This window comes from Pipistrellus kuhlii, unplaced genomic scaffold, assembly GCF_014108245.1.
Source record: "Pipistrellus kuhlii isolate mPipKuh1 unplaced genomic scaffold, mPipKuh1.p scaffold_m20_p_38, whole genome shotgun sequence".
Lineage (NCBI taxonomy): Eukaryota > Metazoa > Chordata > Mammalia > Chiroptera > Vespertilionidae > Pipistrellus > Pipistrellus kuhlii.
Window position 1 is genome coordinate 580,520 of NW_023425538.1, and position 18,220 is coordinate 598,739.

Consider the following 18,220-nt stretch of genomic DNA (forward strand, 5'->3'; position numbering starts at 1 on the left):
CGTCCGGCTCCACGTTATGTTGGGCAACAGGAGGCCAGGGGGCCCGGCAGCTCCTGTTCACCTGACAGAGATAAAGCCCTTCCCGTGTGCTGAGCGCCGTCCAGGCGCTGAACCAGACAGAGTCCTGTCCCCCGTGGGGCTGACCACGAGTGGAGGACGAGATGCCACAGACAAGAACATGTACCTAAGAGCTAAGGAGGGAAACAGACCAGGTGAAGGGAAAACAGGTCAGGACAGCCCTGTCGGGGAAGGCAGGTTTGGGGTCGCGGCCCAGATGAAGGGTGAGGGCAAGAGCGTTCCTGGCGAAGGAAACAGCAGGTGCAAAGGCCCTGCGGCCTGGACGAGGCCGGTGTGTTTCAGGGGGAAGGCAGAGTGGCCTGGCGTCCCAGGTCAGGAGGGGAAGCACTGGAAACGGAACGGGCGGGCGGGCACCAGCCCCGGCAGGCTCCTCGGTGAGGACGCTGTTCCAGGCGTGAGGGAGGACGGCCGGCTTGCTCACTGTGACAGAGGAGGGTTGGTTTCGGGCCCTTTCCCACGCACCCTGTGGGGCCTTCTGACCCATCTGTTCTCTAAGAACAGCTCAGGAAGCCTCCCATCACGCTTGCAGCCCCTGTCAGGGCTTGGTCAGGGTCAAGGCCCCAGTCCGGGGACTCCTCCGCGGCAGGGAAGGATCTGGCTTATCCACGTGCCTTGGCAACCAGGCCCAGCCACGGCCTCAGGAAATAATACCGTGTTTCCCCGAAAATAAGACCTAGCGCATGGAAAGATAAGACATCCCCTGAAAATAAGACCTAGTGCAACTTTGGGAGAAAAAAATGAATATAAGACACTGATTTATTTTCGGAGAAATGGGGGTAGAATGTCAATGATCACTAAGGGCCCCCAGCTCCCAGCTAATCTCCACGTGAGACGAGTCATAGCCTGTTCTATTCTGCCCAGCAGCCAAGAGATGGGTTGGGGCCTCATCCACGGTTACCACAGCAGATGGCCAGGGCATTCCTCCCGCCCCCAGGCCCCCTCCACACCAGACTCCAAGGGACCCCTGATGTGGTGCCACCCTGACGTGGTGCCCAGCTCACCCCTGTGGAGCCCCTCCTCACTCCCCTTCTGTGCCTCCTGGCCCTTCCCCACCAAGTCAAGCCTCAAGCCTCGTCCCTCACCCCCCTGAGCACACCTGCTGGTCCAGGGACACTGCACTTGCTCACGCCTCCGCGCCTGTGCACGGGAAGTGCTTCTGTTTGGGAAGCCCTCTGCCCCCCCCCCCTTTTCCTCGGGCCCCTGTCCACACTTCTCAGGTGACCTTCTGCTCAGCTGGCACCAGCATGCCATGTGCACTTCTGTCAGAGCCCAGACACCAGGGCCCCAGCCCTGGCCCCATGCCCACAGAAGCGTTTCCCGGAGAGGGCTGAGGCGCAGCAGGGCGGGGGGCGGTCCAAGGGTCCGGGTCCCGTGCTGTTCCTGCCTGTGTGGCCCCGGTGAGTTTCAGGAGGGTGTGTGTGTGTGTGTGTGTACATTTAGAAACGCTCAGCTTCAATGTCACTTCCTCAGAGGTGTTGCACCGGGCCCACCAAGCTAAACGGGGTGCCCCCAGGTTCCCCTCCCACAGCCCCTTGTTCCTTTCCTACCGGATGTTCTCACCGCTCAGAACTGACCGCACACCGAGGATCTCCGGGGGTCCAGGCCCAGGGGTGTCTGCCGGTCACCGTTTCCCGGCATCTCAGCTGGGGCCCGGCTCGCGTGGAGCTCAGCCCCGTGAGATGGATGGATGGATTCATCCTGTGGACATTTCAGAGCTGAGCCTCTGCCCGTGTGCTCGTTGCTCTGAGCGGGGAACGCTCTGCTCCTTCTGGCCGCCGCGCGGGGCTTCCCCGTGGGACCGCTGCACATGGCGGGCGCACACACACGGGCATGTCAGCGGAGTGCCGCCGTGTTCCCGCATCTGTGTTTGAACGTGTCTGTTCAAAAAAAGGCCTCCCCCCGAGGAGCGCCCGGTGTCTGGGTGCCTGCCTTGCCCCGGGAGCTCAGAGCCTACGTGCACGCACAGACGTCCGGACCAGCGAACCTGGTGTGTCTGTGCTACGCTCGCTTCCAGATCTGTCCCTCGGAGCCTCTCTGGAGACGTGGTGGGGGGTCTTCAGGCTCCAGTTCCTACACGTTTTCTCTGAGAGTCTCTGACCGAGGGCACAGGTACGGGGTCTCAGGACCCACTATCACATGTTTGGAAAACTGTGTGTGTGTCTATTTCAGAACCGCTGCATGTACATCTATTAAAAATATTCTTATCTGTTCAAGTCTTAGGTAGCCTCTGTAGTTTGGAGACTGTGTGTGTGTGTGTGTGCGTGTGTCTGTGTGTGTGTCTGTGTGTGTATGAGAGAGAGAGTGGGGGGAGAGGGAGAGAAGAATAGAAGGAGAGAGAAAGGAAGGGGGAGAGAGAGAGAGAGGGAGGGAGGGAGGGAGGAAGGGAGATGGGGGACATAAACATGTGTATACCTGTGTGTCTCTCTCCCCTGGGCAGCTGCTGCCTCCTCAGTCTGGTGAGTACCTATTCCATCTCTCGCTCACACACCCACCATGCTCATATACGCCATGCGGACGGGTTGGGGGCCGGGGTGTCAGCGAGCTCCCGTGTCACAAGGTTAATTTCTCCGCAGCCAGGCAGCCTGGGCCCTGAGGGGAGAGGTGGGGGAGGGGCCGGTCCCCACAGCCCCTCTGATAAATATGTATTTGGGGCTGCTGTGCTCAAAGGTCATGGGGGGAGGAGAAGGAGGAGGAGGAGGAGGAGGGTGTCTCACGGCGGAGCTGCTGGGTCCCCACCAGGCCCGGCACGAGATGCGTGACCCCCCTCCGAGGGATGATGAGATGCAGGGAGATGGGCCCTCATCTGGCCTGGCCCACCCCGCCCACAGCCACGTTCGGAGGGAGACACTGTTGTGGACAAACTCTGGCGCCGGCGAGCACACAAGCCCACGCCCGCCGATAGCCCGGCAGAGACGCAGACAGATGCACAAAGACGGCATCATGGGCCACCAGATCCACGGAGCACCAGGAGACCAAAGCCGGACTCCCCCTTTCCCTCCCCCTCACCTCCTTCCCAACGGAAAAAAATAAGATAAAATGCAAGCATGCACAAGTATAGCGTCTCACAGTAAAAAATGCCCCTACACACTCGATGCAACACACACTCACTTGGACACAAAGGTGCCCAGGGCCCAAGGAGAAAGGCCCTAATCACTTTATGGGTGAGCTGTAACACACACACACGCACACACACACACCCTCTCTCTCTCTCACACACACACACACACACACACACACACACACACTCACACACCCTCTTTCTCTCACACACACACAAACTTGCATACACACGCACACACACACACAATCACACACACACACCCTCTCTCACACACACACACACAAACTTGCATACACACGCACACACACACACAATCACACACACACACACACACCCTCTCTCACACACACACACACTCACACACCCTCTTTCTCTCGCACACACGCACACACACACAATCACACACACACACACCCTCTCTCACACACACACATACACACACATACACACACACTCACACACCCTCTTTCTCTCTCTCACACACACACACGCACACACATACACAATCACACTCACACACACACACACCCTCTCTCACACACACACATACACACACATACACACACACTCACACACCCTCTTTCTCTCTCACACACACACACACGCACACACACACACAATCACACTCACACACATACAAAGACTCTGAGATACACACCCCAGGCAGGATGCAAACCCACCCTGTGCCCCCCAGCCGCTCCGGCCCTCTCCCCACCGAGGCGAGAATGGCCGTGGACCCGGCAGCTCCAGCCAAACGCACCCTCATTTGTCCGGCCCCGAGTCACATCAATTGCCGAGCCTCCCCTCCTCACTGACCAGCCATCTCGGCCCTCGGCGGCCTCGGCCATTAGCGGGCTCCCGCCTCCGGCCTGCATTGGTTGAATCTCCCTTACCTGGCAGAACCGTCCGGACCGACGGAGCCCCGTCAGGGTCGGCCTGACCCTCTCCTCGAGGGAGGCCACCGTCCCCCGTGGTGTGACCCGCAGCCCATGCCTCAGGGTAACCCTCCACCCCCACACGCTACTCAGGCTGTCATTTCTCACTGACCGCTGACCACAGTGGTTCTGGTGGATCGCGAGGCTGTGTGTGTGTGTGTGTGTGTGTGTGTGTGTGTGTGTGAGGGTGTTTGAGTCCTCTTGTAGGCATGTGTGTTAGGCTGGCGGGATGGCTACAGCTGTGTTTTAAGCCAAAGGAGAGTGTGTGTGGTGTACGGTGTGTGTGTGAGAGAGAACAAGGGGCTGTGCTTACAGTCAGTGTCTGGGCGTGTGGTTGTGCACACGGGGCGTTTGGCTGACGGGCTGAGTGTGCGTGCGAGCGCACTTGTGTGTGCTTTAACGCGGGCCGGGGCAGGCCCAGGGAATGCTCCGTCTCGGGCGTCTGCCGCTCGGGTGTGTGAGCGGGCGGGCTGCGCCTCCCCGGCTCCCGGCTCCCGGCTCCCGGCTCCCGGCCTGTGTTTGTGAAAGTGACAGATGCTGCTCCCGGGCCTCGGTGGCGGATTAAGCCTGCGAATGCCACATGAGTCCGCACCCAGTGGGGGAGGGTCCCGCCTGCTCGCCGCACGCTTTGGTGTGTGGGCCGCGGCCCGCGGGGGTGGGGGGGGACCCGGAGACGAGGGTGCAAGTCCCCCCTGCCGGTGTCTGCGAGGGCGTCCGTGTCTGAGGAGGCGTCAGGGTGCGGGGCTCTGCATGTGCTCGCACACATGCACGCACGCTCACATACTAGTCCACGCTGTCCCAGGCACAGTGTCACCAGATACACGTGTGTGTGTGTGTGTGTGTGTGTGTGTGTGAGCCATCACACTCAGGCTAGCTCCTGGGGGCTGGCCAGATCAAGTCCAAACTTCCCGGAGCCTCCACAAGCAGGCCTGCTGCCCGCCTCTGCTCGGCCCTACTCCAGCCCGAGGAGTGTCCTTCCCGCTGGCACGGCCATCTTCCTGCCCGCCCACCCCTTTCCACAAGGCCGGAGCGTCCTGAGAGACGCACGGCCGGTTTGAACGCACGCCTCCTCCACCCCGATTCCCCACGGCCCGGGGCCCCCTTTGTGCTGCGGGCGCCCAGACCCTTGTCTCAGGCCGGGACGAGGTGGGAGCCTGCCGATGGTTTTCAGGTGAGGCGTGCTCCCGCCGCACCGGCCTGATTGCCTCCGGGAACACGCTGTACTTCATGAGCTCGGTGACTCACCGGCTCCATAAACACCTCGCGCACACGGGGCCCTGGGACATGGGGCCGCCAACCCCAGCCTCCTGCTGCCCTGTCAGAGCCGGGAGAGCTGCCTGCTCCCCGAGAGAGAGGATCTGGGGAAGGTGGGGCTGTGGGCGAGCGAGGGACGGTGCACCTGCCTCTCGGGGCCACCACCTGCCTCTGGGAAGGGGCTGAGCAGCACCAGGCTTCCCGGCAGGCCTGCGGGGGGGGGGGGGGGGGGTGCAGGGGGGGGCGGGCGGGCGGGTTAAGCTCATCCACAGCCTGTCTTTGAACAGGCCCAGCCCCAAAATGTCACGGACAGGGAGAGATCTCGACCCCGCTCTCATCGATTGCGGGTTTCCCTTCAGGATACAAAGCGAGACCCCGGTCCTCGAAGCCCTCCCTGAGCCACGGGAGGCGTCCATCGGCCTGACGGGGCCTGGAGGACAGGTCTGTGGGTGGACAGCTCGGGGGGCAGGTAAGAACGGGGAAGGGACAGAGCCAGAGGCAGGAAGCGGGGCTGGGGCAGCCAACGGAAGGGGGACAGACATCGGAGGACAGACCAAGCTCAAATTCAGTACCAGGAGTCCTAAGACCTGGACCCCAGCAACTGCTTGGTGGCTGAGGGGCTGGGAGAGTCACGTGGGTCTCAAACCCTCCTCCGTGAAGGGGCACCGCCAGGGTTGCCGTGAGAGCGAGGGAGGCGGGTGTCAGGGGCAGCGGCGGCCTCATTATTATTATTAGATCAGGAGGTGTTGGGCCCAAGGGGGGAATGACAAACGATATATATTTAGAAGAGAAAACAGACCCCAATCTAAGGAGACCCCACACCCGCTCTCTCCTCAAATAATTTTTTCTACACCCAGTTCCTCAACCATTTCAATCCTGGAAAAAAACACAAAACAAAAAACAACACTGGAAACTGGTCCCTTGCCCCCATCAAGGTCCAAGCAGCTCCGGCTCGGCCATCTGTCCCCCCTCGTACCAGGACCCTGACGAGCTCTAGCCAGTGAGGGACTGAGTCAGGCTCTGCGATGTGGGGAGGGGTACTAGCCTACGGCCCCTGCCTTCGGGAGTCAGTGTGTGTGAATCACAATGAAAGTGGCCTGGGGTGGCCGCCGATGGATCCACTGGGGAAAAAATCTGGCCAGCGTGCTATTTAGGATGTATAGACTCCTCTCTCTCTCTCTCTCTCTCTCTCTCTCTCTCTCTCTCTCTCTCTCTCTCTCTCTTTCTCTCTCTCAGTGTGGCTGAGTTCTTTCCCTACCATGGCCCCTGCCACAGACACCCCAATTTCCCTGTAAAGACTGGCAGAGGAAAGTGAGGTGTCCAAAACCCCCCAAGACAGCAGAGCAACCAGCCAGAAGGTTGGCCAGCCGCCGAAGGGAGACGGGGATCTGGACCTCTCCGACAGGCACAAATGGGCCTCCGTCCAGCATTGTCCGGATATCAGGGCACAGGCGCAGGATCGTGTCCCTAGCAGCTGGAGAGCCTGCCTGTGGCCCTGGCGTGGGACGCTGTGTTACCAGGGCAGAGCCGCGGGAGGTTTTGTTTCCTCGAACCCCGCTTCAAGGGCTGCCGTGCAAGCAAGCTGCCAAGCCCACCCATGCCCCTGCGACCTCTGTGCACATCGCTCATCCCCGCACCCAGGCCCTGCCGCACGAGCCCATCTCCCTCCCTCGGACCCAGGACACACAGAGAGGCACCGAACAAGAACAGGAAACGGCAAGAACAACAGCTCTGTGCAGAGACGGTAATTTCACGTATGTGACTTTATTTAACGTGTATCCTCACGGGCACACACCACGTCCAGACTTAGTACATGCACGCAGAGCCTCTACTCTACCCATGCGGCACATCCAGATCCACACACCCGCCACCGACCCAGACACGGCTCACAGACCTGCACACGTGTGGACGCCCGCCACACGCACAGCCAAAGGGTGCCTGCCGAGGGTGCGTGCGGTGAGGACTCCGTGAACATCCAGACAAGGGGAGACCGGTACGAATGCACACCAACTCCCTCCTGCACACGTACTGCCTACCATGGGGACCCCAATACCCAGCCCCCCCGTGGAGCACACGTGTCCTGACTCTACACCTTCGGCTCCTCACTCTGCCAGGGCACCCGAGCCCAGCCCGCGGCCAGCCCGTCCTGTACGCCGCTCGCAATTCACACAGGCCCTGTGCACACGCGCGGCCGCCATGGTGGACTCTGCACACTGCGCACTGATGCTGCGCCCTCCCCCGTGCCCCGAACAGGGGGGGCACGTGTACCTGGCAGCTCGGCCAGGGACGGAGAGCCACCAAGCGAAGCAGCTCATTGGGTCTTTCTCTAGAGGCAGACCTGCTCCCCAACTCCACGGGCCCCCGGAGGGGCGGATAAAGCGGGGAGTGGTCAGCAGATCAGAGCTTTCTCTTAGGTTTGTTTTTTTTTTAACCTGGGCCTCCAATGCTCTGGGGACCCTCTCAGGTGGCCCCTGGCCCCAATTTCCTTCCCCTTTCACTTCCCACTGGTCCTCCGTGCCATTTTCTCCACTGTCCACACCCTTCTTTCTCCGTGGGGCTGAATCCATAGCCATGAGCCCTCACTTAAGGTCTTCCCCTCCCCCTCCCACAGCCCCAGCGAGCATCCAGCTGGACTTGACTAGGAGGCCGGAGGAAAGAGGGGGTGGCCCTGGAAACCCCCAGGGCAGACCCAAGCCCCCAACAGGGAAAAGGGAGTAGAAATACACTGAGGTGTGGCTTAGGGGAACTTGGGGGGTTCCTGTCTTTGCGTGGAGCCCCTCTCCCTGGTACCCCATTCAAAGCCGGTGCTACCAAAGTGACGAACAAATGGCACCAAGGGCGAGGACAGAAAGGACGGGAGCGGAGGAGTGAGTGGCAGGGAGCGAGAATAAAAGAAAGGAGGGGGAGGAAAAGAGAGAAAAAGAAAGGGAAGGGGCGAGAGAAGGAAGATTTTTTTAAAAAGAAAAGCAGGAGGGGTCGTGGGGGAGGTTTTATTGAGAGCAAGAAGAGACAGAAAAACTGGAGAATAGGGAGGAAAAGAAACCCAATCTTGCAAAGGAGATGGGGAAGCAGGAGGCGAGAAAGGACAGGGGGAGAAGAAAAGAGAAGGGAGCAAAGAGGCAGGAGGAAGCAGCTGCGGGTCCCCCAAGTTACAGACTTTGCCCAGAGAGCTGAGGGGCCCGCCCTGGATCCCCATCCGGACCTCGGAGCTCCACGGCCCACCTCTCTGCGCCCCACTTCTGCAACCCCTTCTTCCCACTTCCACCCTCCAGCAGCCCCAGACACCCCGTTCCTTTCTCTGGCTCCTCGTTCCCACCCCCTCAGCCTCTTCTAGTTCCCTACACCCTCTCCGCCCCCCCCCTCACCACCCCCCCATCCACGCTGCTAGCTCCGGAGCTCAGACAGCCTCACCAACCATTATTGTCACCATCATCGCACTCAGCCGGCCCCCACAGCCCCCAGGAAAGGCGGGGGGGGCGGGGGGGGGCCCATCACCAGTCTTGACCCTCTCTGGCTTCATTTTCTCCGCCGTCGCCCCTTCCCAAAACGCAGGCCCCCGAACGGGGCTCCCGCCCAGTCCCCGGAGCCGCTCCGGAGCGCGCCGGGGCCAGCCCGCGCCCCAGCCGCCGCCGCGCCTCTTCTCCGCGCCCGCTCTTTTTGTACGCGGTGGCTCGGGCTTCGACGCGTTTTGTGTTCGTCTTTTTCGTGGTATAATTATTTTTTTTTTCTTGCCCCCTTTTCTTTATTTCCTTGGCCTGGGAGCGGCGGCAGCGACAAACGCCCACCGCCCGGTCCCTCTCCGACGCCGGCAGCTCCCGGCCGGCGGCTCTTTCTCTCGCCCGCGCTCTCCTCGCCTCGCTCCTTTCTCCTCCGGCTGCGCTCGCTCCGCCGTCCTTTTCGCTCCTTCCTCCGCCGACCCGCGCTCTCGCCTCTCCCCGCCGCCCCCGCTCCGCGCCTCTCCTTCCCCCGTCCCGCTGCCCCTTCTCCCCGTTTCCTACCGCCTTCGCCCCGCCGCCGTCCTTATTTCTCCCCGTCCCCAGCCCCCCACCTCCGCCACCATCACTGATGCACACCTCGCCTTCGGTCCTCCCGCTGCCACCGGCACCAAGCCGACCCCCTCTTGCCCCCAAATTATAGAAACACCCAGCCAGGGGGCAAAGCCCCGCCGCCGGGCGCGGGGAGCGGGGCGAGCGGGCCGGGGCGGCGGCGGCGGCGGCGGCCGGAGCGCGGAGCGGAGCGCGCGGCGCCCGCGCGGCTCCCGCCCGGGGAGCTCTCTGCAATAGGCCGAGCCGGCTGCATTAAGCTTCTTGCAATCAATAAAGCGCGGGTCAGATTATGCAAAGCGCAGATATTAATATGCAAAGTTTTAAAGATTTTTAAATGGAAGGGCGAGCGCGGCGCGGGCGGGCGGGCAGGGGCCGCGAGGGGAGAGGGAGGAAGGGAGGGCGGGCGGGCGGCGCGCAGGCGAGCTGAGGAGAGGAGGAGGCTGCCCGCCGCCCGCCCGCCCGCCCGGCTGCGCCGCGCCGCCTTGCCTTACCGCTGCTCCCATCGGTAGGCGCCGCTGTCTTCGCCATGCGCGTCAGCGGCACGGCTCCGAGGGGATGGCCGAGGAGGAGCCGCCGCCGCCGACGCTGCCCCCGCTCCCGCTCCCGCTCCCGCGCCCGCTCGCTGCCTGCTGCTGGCGCTGCTCTGGCCGCTGCTCTTCGCCTGAGCTGCCGGCGCGAGCCCAGGCGCGCGCCATCCCCGGCTCCCACCTTGTCCCCATGGCAACCCCGGGCCCAAGGATGCTCAGAGAGAGAGAGCGCGAGCGAGAGAGCGAGGGGGGGAGAGAGAGGGAGAGGGAGAGGGCGGGGAGCGCAGGGGACACGGAGGCAGGGAGAGGCCCGAGACCCACAGAGACACGCAGAGACAGAGAGTCATAGAGAGATACTGAGAGATACGCTGAAACAGACCTAGTGGCAGGGAGGGGAGAGGAGCTGGGATCAGGGAAGAGCACCCAGGCAAGGAGAAGCCCAGAGACCCACAGAAACACAGAGAGACACAGAGACAGGGAGACGCAGAAAGAGACGGAGGGGAAACGGAGGGCGGGGAGCAGAGGGGGATTCAATGGCAGGGAGAGACCAGGAGACCAGAGACTCAGAGACACCCAGAGACCTCCAGAGACAGAGAGAAAAGGAGAGGAAGAGGGCAGGGAGCACAGAGGACACGGAAGCAGTGAAAGATACAAAGAGATGCCTGGAGACAGAGACACCCAGAGATACACAGAAACAGACACAGGGACAGAGAGAGAGGGGTGGGGGGCAGAGCAGAACTGGAAAGCAGGGAGAGGCCCTAAGACGCAGAGACTCAAAGGGACACCAGAAACACAGAGACACGGAGGAAAGGGAGCGAGTATGGGGGACGTGGAAGCAGGGAGAGACTAACAGAGACACAAACACACAGCGGGGTCGGGGGCGAGGGAGCGAGGTGGAGAGCAAGGAGAGGGACACAAAAGCAGAGAGAGGCACCGAGGGCCACAGAGACAACAAAACAAGGAGGAAAAGTCCATGGCCAGAGAGAGAGACAAGGAGCCAGAAAGAGGGAAGTCCCAGAGAAGAAGACACAGGAGATACAAAGGGACAGAGACACAGGCAGAGACGGGAGAGACAGGGCATCCGAGAATCAGAGAAAGAGCTGCATGCAGACAGAGGAATGGAGAGGCAAGACACAGCTGGAGCGAGGCAGAGACAGGCACAGGAGAGACACGCTGAATCAGAGAGAGATACAGAAACAACCACAGGGAGACCCAGGGCCAGACACCATCAGAGACCAAAAGAGACAGAGACAGAGACAGAGGCACACAGAGCGACAGAGACAGACAAGGGGACAGGTAATTCATGAAATGTAGACAGAAACATAGGGGGACATGGGGATTCTGAGAGAGAACCTAAGAATTGGACAGACAGAAATAAATGTGCAAAGAGGGACACAGAAGGCAAGACATAAAAAGAGGCAAAAATAACTGCAGAGATAGTGAGAAACTCCAGAGATAGGCAGAAAGCAAAGAGGGAGTTAGAGAGTCAGTGTGGTGCAGAGAAACATAGACAGAGATTGCAAGAGACATGACAGGAGAAACCTAGGAGATGGAGAGAGACTGTGAGGAGACAGGCGCTGGAAGTCAGAGACAGCAAGAGATAAAGGGAGATGGGAAGTGGAGAGTAAGACTGGGGCAAGGGGAGCAGGACAGAAAGACAGAGCTTAGGGTGGGTAGACCGGGCAGGCGGGGTGAGAGCAGGGACAGGAGAGTCACAGTGGGGCTAGGGGCGGATCCAGAGGCGATGGCAGGTAGGGGAAAGGAGACCGGTGGGGCGGGAGGAGGCAGCACCCTGTCACTGAGCACCTCCCTGTGCCCGGCCAGCGGCTGGGGAGGGAGAGGACGGACTGGGGAGGAAGGGACCCTGGACAGAGGCAAGTCTGCTCGGACCTGGGAAGGGCCTGTGGCTCTCGCCCCCCGCCAGCAGGGGCGCGGCGGTGCAGGGCGGAGGACTGGGCTTGCAGTGGTACCCAGATCAGGAGTTTGGGGGGAGGAGAGGAGGAGGCGGAGAGCGCGGGGGCGCGCCGCGCGGGCTCGGCTCGGCAGCCGCAGCCACCGGGCGCTTTGTTACCCGCGCGGCCGCTCCGGGTGGATTGAGTGGGCACAGGGGACCCTCGGGACGTGTGCACGAGAGAAACACGAGAATCACCAGCTGCTCACGTGTGCACACGGGCTCCCGGGACCCACAGTGCCCGTGCGTAACTGAGATACATCCCGGCAACACCTGTCCCGCGGGCGTGCCCAGTCCACGGGCCATGGGGAGGGGATGGCGGACTCGGAGCTGCCCGCGGCCTCCTGCGCCCGGCGGCCTCTCGGGCCTAAGCGGTGCGCCCAGCACAAGCGGAAGCGAGAAGCAGCTCCTACCCCCTGAGCACTCAGAGCAGACGCAGGCACCTGTGCAGCACGTGGGTGAGAGACAGGGGACACTCAGACCCTCTGTACAGAGCGGGCCACTCCCCCGCCCGCTCTGCAGGTGCACAGCACCACCAGCACACACACTGGGCACGCCGCACCCACAGGGCATGACTACGGGGGCACAGAACCACACCCAGAGGCTCCCCACGACCCCCGCCCCATGCACAACCAGGGAATGCAGGCGTGCCATAGGCCGCGCCTACCAAGCAGATGAGCTCCCTGGGGGAACATGGTAGACCCAGGAGCGGGTTCTGGCGCCCCCCCTGCCCGCCCCCAATGAGTGTGACACAGGTAGAGCTTTTGCACAGAGGCAGGAGGCGCACTAGTGAGGAGGGGACTCCCCAAGGGTGCCTGGTGTAACAGCCCAGGGCCCACCCACCCGGCCAGGAGCAAGAAGGGGCCCTGGGCATGGAAATGAAGACCCTGGCAGGCTTCTGAGCGCCCTGTGTGTGTGTGTGTGTGTGTGCTGCAGCCGAGGAGCTTCAGGGTCCAGGTGCCCATGGGAGGGAAGCTGGGGCCAGGGCGGGCCCAGGACGTTCAGTCCTAACTCACCCCCGGCGCCTACAGGACAGCAGGTGGTGGGTGCCCATCCCCTCTAAGAATGGCCAGTAAGCGCTGATTATGTGCACAACGGACACACACTAAACGTGGGAGCACCGTCTTCAGGGTCCAGAAGCGCTGACTTGACACACGAGCAGCCGTGTGAAGTGCTTGCTGCCCAGCTCTCGGAGGGCAGAGGCCTGCTGTCCTCAGTCACCCGAGCATCCGCGGTGAGCGGAAGCTGGCATCCCTCCCGTTCTCCCCAGAGGCAGATCCAGGGGGCGACTCAAGTACCTGGGGTGCAGGCCGTCCTAACTGTTCAGGAGGCTCCACCCAGCCCTGAGTCGTGACCCCTCGCGGGTGAGGGTGGCCATGTATACACACCAGATACAGGCAAAGACGTACGCAACACAGCACAGCACAGGGAAAACACGTGTGCTCTTCGTGCTCCTAAAAGAGCCCCATTCGAAAAGCGCTGATTCCTCTGAGGAGGGCCGGGTCCAGGGGAGGGCCGCTCTGGCTACGGGTGTGCATGCTTGCGCTCTTACTGTGCACATGAACTTGTGTGCTCAGCTCTCACTCCCTCCTCATCCTGCCTGTTCACATCTCAGAAATGCATAAAGTTCCTGGCCTATTCTAAGTGCAGGGCTTTGTAAGCCACGAATACATTTAGCTGTGTGTGTGTGTGCGCGCGTTAGCGTGTAACTACACACAGATGCACATCTCACTGGTGCAATGTTTCTGTTCACACACCTGTGGCCACCTGTCCGTGTGACTGTGTGCGCTGGGTCACAAGTCTTGGATCTCGCTTACAACCTCAAGGATAAAGGGGTAAAATAGGGGAAATAGAGGCACACAGAGGAAAAGGAGGAAAGGGCGAAGGAGGAGGGAAAAGAAAAGAATTGGAACTGGAATGGGACCTAGGGAGGGAAGGAAGGAAGGGAGGAAGGGAGGAAAGGAGGAAAGGAAAAAGGGAGGGAGGAGGGGAGGAAGGAAGGAGGGAGAGGGCCCTAAGGACAGAGCAGCTGGGGACAGGGTGGGTGAGGAAGGAGCACATGGGCGGGAGGAGAATGAGGCAGGAGGAGAAGGGGTGTGAGAGAAAGGAGGGGCTGCTGAGACTGGGGAAAGGGGTGAGTGGGAACAGGCTGGAGAATGGTGGAGTGCCGAGAAAGTGCAGGGTGAGGTGTCAAGAAGAGAGAAGGGTAGAAGAAGCTGTGAGTATCTTCATAATTACAAGGAGATCACTACATATGATTGCTGATCAATAAATCTTTTTGTTGTCAAAGAAGAAGAGAGAAGGAGCCTGGGGAGAGAAGAAGGGAGATGGGAGCTAGAGGGAGGGAGGAAAGGAAAGAAATAAGAGAGACAAAGTTTTTTCTGATCTGCACAAAATTTCAAGATTCTCCCAAGCCCCCCCCCCACGGGAAGGTGTTGGAGGTGGAGGGGGGGGGGGGATGACAGGAAGCAGGAGAAAGAAGGGAAGGAAAATCATAATGTGGTTCCCCCCAGGATGGGCCATCAGCTGCCTCCAGCATCCTCACAGAGGGGGCCCTGAGGCAGAGGAGCTAGCAAACCAGGCCCAGGAGCAGAGGGGAGGGTCCCGGAGGAGGTGCGAGGAGGAGATGAGAGGCTGGGGGAGGGAGGAGGAAGGCCCGGGCTCAGGTTGACAGAGACTTCCAAAGGTCAGCAGCTGGGCTTGGCAGGAGTGGAGAGCTGAGGACCGGGTGGAGGGATGAAGCTTAGAAAGAACCCAAGGAGGCCAGCCAGGCAAACAGAGGGGCCAGTGGAGGGCCAGGTGAAGGCCACAAACCGAACATCCTGCAGATGGGCCCTGCCTTATGCACAGCCCAGGGTCAGGCGCCCTCCCAGGCTGCTGCTTCCAGATCATTCCATTTAGGAAAGGGGAAGGGGTGAGAGGGGGAAGGGGGAAGTAAAAAGTGACGGCTGCTGTGCGCTAAGACGGTGCCACAAGCTGCAGACACAAAGGTGACAGGGACTCCCTCACTGAGAGCTGGTCTGGGGAGAACAGACAATAAATACACAGCCACCGATACACGCGGCGGCACGGACGGAACCCAGAGCAGTGAGAGAAGCTGGACACAGAAGACTACACACTGTAGGATTCCATTTATATGAAATTCTCGACAAAGCAAAACGTTAGTGACAGAAAAGCAGATCAGTGGTTGAAAGGAGCGAGGCATGAGAGGGGACATTAGTGAAGGACCAAGGAAGGAATTAGGGGAAGCCATGCAAATGTTTTGCATCGTGATTGTGGTAGCGGTTACATGGCTGTGTGTGTGTGTGTGTGTGTGTGTGTGTGTGTGTCACAGATAAGGAAAGTGTACACTTAAAATTGGTTAATCTGATTTATTTAAGTTGTACTGCAATAAAGCTGACCAAAAATAAACAACTAGCCCCAGCTGGTTTGTCTCAGTGGATAGAGTGTCAGCCTGTGGACTGAAGGGTCCTGGGTTCGATTCCAGTAAAGGACACATGCCCAGGTTGTGGGTTCAGTCCTCAGTAGGGGTTGTACAGGAGGCAGCCAATCAATGATTCTTTCTCATCATTGATGTTTCTATATCTCTTTCCCTTTCCCTTCCTCTCTGAAATCAATAAAAAAAAATTTTTTTAATTGCCCTAACGAGTTTGGCCCAGTGAACAGAGCGTCAGCCTGCGGATTGAAGGGTCCCAGGTTCGATTCAGGTCAGGGGCATGTACCTTGGTTGCGGGCACATCCCCAAATGGGGGTGTACAGGAGGCAGCTGATTGATGTTTCTCTCTCATCGATGTTTCTAATTATATCCCTCTTCCTTTCTCTCTGTAAAAACAAAAATCAACAAAATATATATATTTTTAAAATAAAATAAAATAAAATAAAATAAAAGGCAGTGATGTCTGAGATAAAACATGAACGATGGGGGTCGGGAAGAGGCATTTTCATGGGGGCACACATGAGGCAGAGGATTGATGTTTCTCATCAGTGTTTCTATTCCTTCCTCTCTCTTCCTCTCTCTCTAAAATCGATAAAAATATTGTTTTTAAAAAGTCAGTAAGTCTCACAGAATGCAAGGTAGGACTATCAAGAAATGAGACAGGAGAAGCAAGGTCCAAAATGCAAACCCTATGACTACTGGGTACTCATGTTAGTAAGCCCCACCTGCACCCCGAAGGCCCACAAGAGGGAAACTACAAGACAGGACTGGGGATTTCTGGTCTGCTCCTGTCCCCCACGTAATAGCTTCTTTCTCCCCCGTTCAAGAATTTCTCCCTGCCCCCTTCCCGTGGGGACAGCTCTCCTCACTAAGAAGCAGCCTATGCAACAGACTGACACTTGTCCCTGCACATCTACCCACAAGCTCCCTCGCCCCAGGGCATCCCTCCCACCTGGATTCTGTGTAGCCACTGCCCCCTGGTGGCTAGAGTGGTGTATTACTTAGGACTAAAAGTCCCAGGGCCGAGCTTACTGTCCTTCCAGAGCTCCGCTCCCGCTGCTGTCCCCACTCCCAGACGACCTCCTCCTTGCTAAATCCAACAGACTTTTCAGTCCTACTCGGCTTTCCTTCTTTACAACACATGGTCACAATCATCTTTTCAAAATCCTTTTTGTGGAGCTTGTTGCTGCCTGATTCATGAATCGCTTAATAAAGCCAATTCAATCTAAAATAAATAAATAACATTTAAAAATCTGACCTGCCGTGTTGCTTAGTGGTTGAACAACGACCTATGAATCAGGAGGTCATGGTTCCATTCCTGATCAAGGCATATGTCTGGGTTGTGTTCTTTTTTAAAAATATATATATATATTATTGATTTTTTTACAGAGAGGAAGGAAGAGGGATAGAAAGTTAGAAACATCGATGAGAGAGAAACATCTACCAGCTGCCTCCTGCACATCCCCCACCAGGGACGTGCCAGCAACCAAGGTACATGCCCTTGACCGGAATCGAACCTGGGACCCCTTAGTCCACAGACAGCCAAACCGGTTTGGGCTGGGTTTGGTCTTGATCCCCAATGTGGGACATGCAGGAGGCAGCCAATCAATGATTCTTTCTCATCATTGATATTTCTATCTCTCTCTTCCCTTTTCCCTTCCTCTATGCAATCAATTTAAAAAATAGTTTTAAATAAACAAATAATCCTAAGAAAGCTCGCCCCTTTGGTTCTCCTCCTTGGTCTCGGTTGCTCTCTGAGAGTGAATCCTCCCCTCCCACAACTACCTTCTCCACTCTGGTAATCCCCAAATCTGTCTCCAACTTACCCCTCTCTCCTAACCTTCAGACCCAGATATCCAGTCATCTTTTAGAGGTCCCAAAGGCACCTCAAGACCAGCACATCCAACCTGAACAGAACACCTTCCCTCCCCACCAGGCCCCCCAGACCTGAATTTCCTCTCTCCATCCATCTGGCATACAAGTCGGGAAAACAAACTCCTGGCTTGGCAGCCTCTTCCTCACATTCACATCCCAGCCAGGCTCGAAATCTCGTCCAGTGCATTGACTGCCTTAATATTAAGATGAACCATGTAAAATCGCCAAACATCCACTGGCTTTTCTTACAAAACAGTAGTTTCATGGAATTTAACTGAATATTTCTCAAACCCTCTTCTTCTCTTCCCCGCCGCCATGTCTTAGTTCAGGCCTCAGCACCTCCTGCTCACCTGCTGCTCCTGCCTCCCAGCCTTCAGTCCACCCTCCCCATTGGTCACTCAGGTGCTTGTTTTACAACCTGGCTCCGATCAAGTCACTCCTGGGCTTCCAACTCTTTCGGGGCTCTCTACTGCAGACAGGTGAACGCCAAACTCCTTAGCCAACTCGTCAGTATCTGGCTAACCTCCAGTCACTGCCCACTCTTCACCCTGTACTCCAGCCACACCAGACCACCACCACTTCCTTGAATCTGCCTCCTCTTACCTCCCAGCCTTGGCTTATGCCATTCCCTGTGACTGGAATGCCTTTCTCACTCTCCTTCCCCTGGCTAACTCCTGTTCAATGTCAAGAACCACCTCATGCCCTGGCCAGTGTTGCTCCATTGACTGGAATGTCATCCCGTACACCAGGAGGTGTCAGGTTCAATTTCCGGCCAGGGCACATACTCAGGTTGCAGGTCCAAACCCTGGTTGGGGCACAGGCAAGAGACAGCTGATCCATGTTTCTCTCACATCCATCTCTCTCTCTCTCTCTCTCTCTCTCTCTCTCTATCTATCTATCTATCTCTCTCTCTCTCTCTCTCTCTCTCCCCTTAAAAAAATCAATTAAAAAAGTGCCAATTCACATATCTTAGGCTATCTTAAATGTCCAGTTTATGCATTTATGCATCAATGTACACAGCTGGAGTGTGTACCTATATAAGTACAACCTCCATGGG

At 58.4% G+C, this 18,220-nt stretch overlaps 2 protein-coding genes across 17 annotated transcripts in view; one reads left to right on the plus strand and one right to left on the minus strand.

Annotated features, from left to right (window-relative positions):
• The window catches only part of POU2F2 (POU class 2 homeobox 2), a 75,897-nt gene extending 65,905 nt beyond the window's left edge, over window positions 1–9,992 (minus strand). The window contains exon 1 of the mRNA XM_045570964.1: window positions 9,866–9,992. The gene's annotated coding sequence lies outside the window, so the exon portion shown is untranslated. The remainder of the gene's footprint in view (window positions 1–9,865) is intronic.
• Window positions 1–18,220, plus strand: part of LOC118702294 (carcinoembryonic antigen-related cell adhesion molecule 1) — an 813,263-nt gene that overhangs the window by 440,232 nt on the left and 354,811 nt on the right. The gene's annotated exons all lie outside the window — the stretch shown is intronic.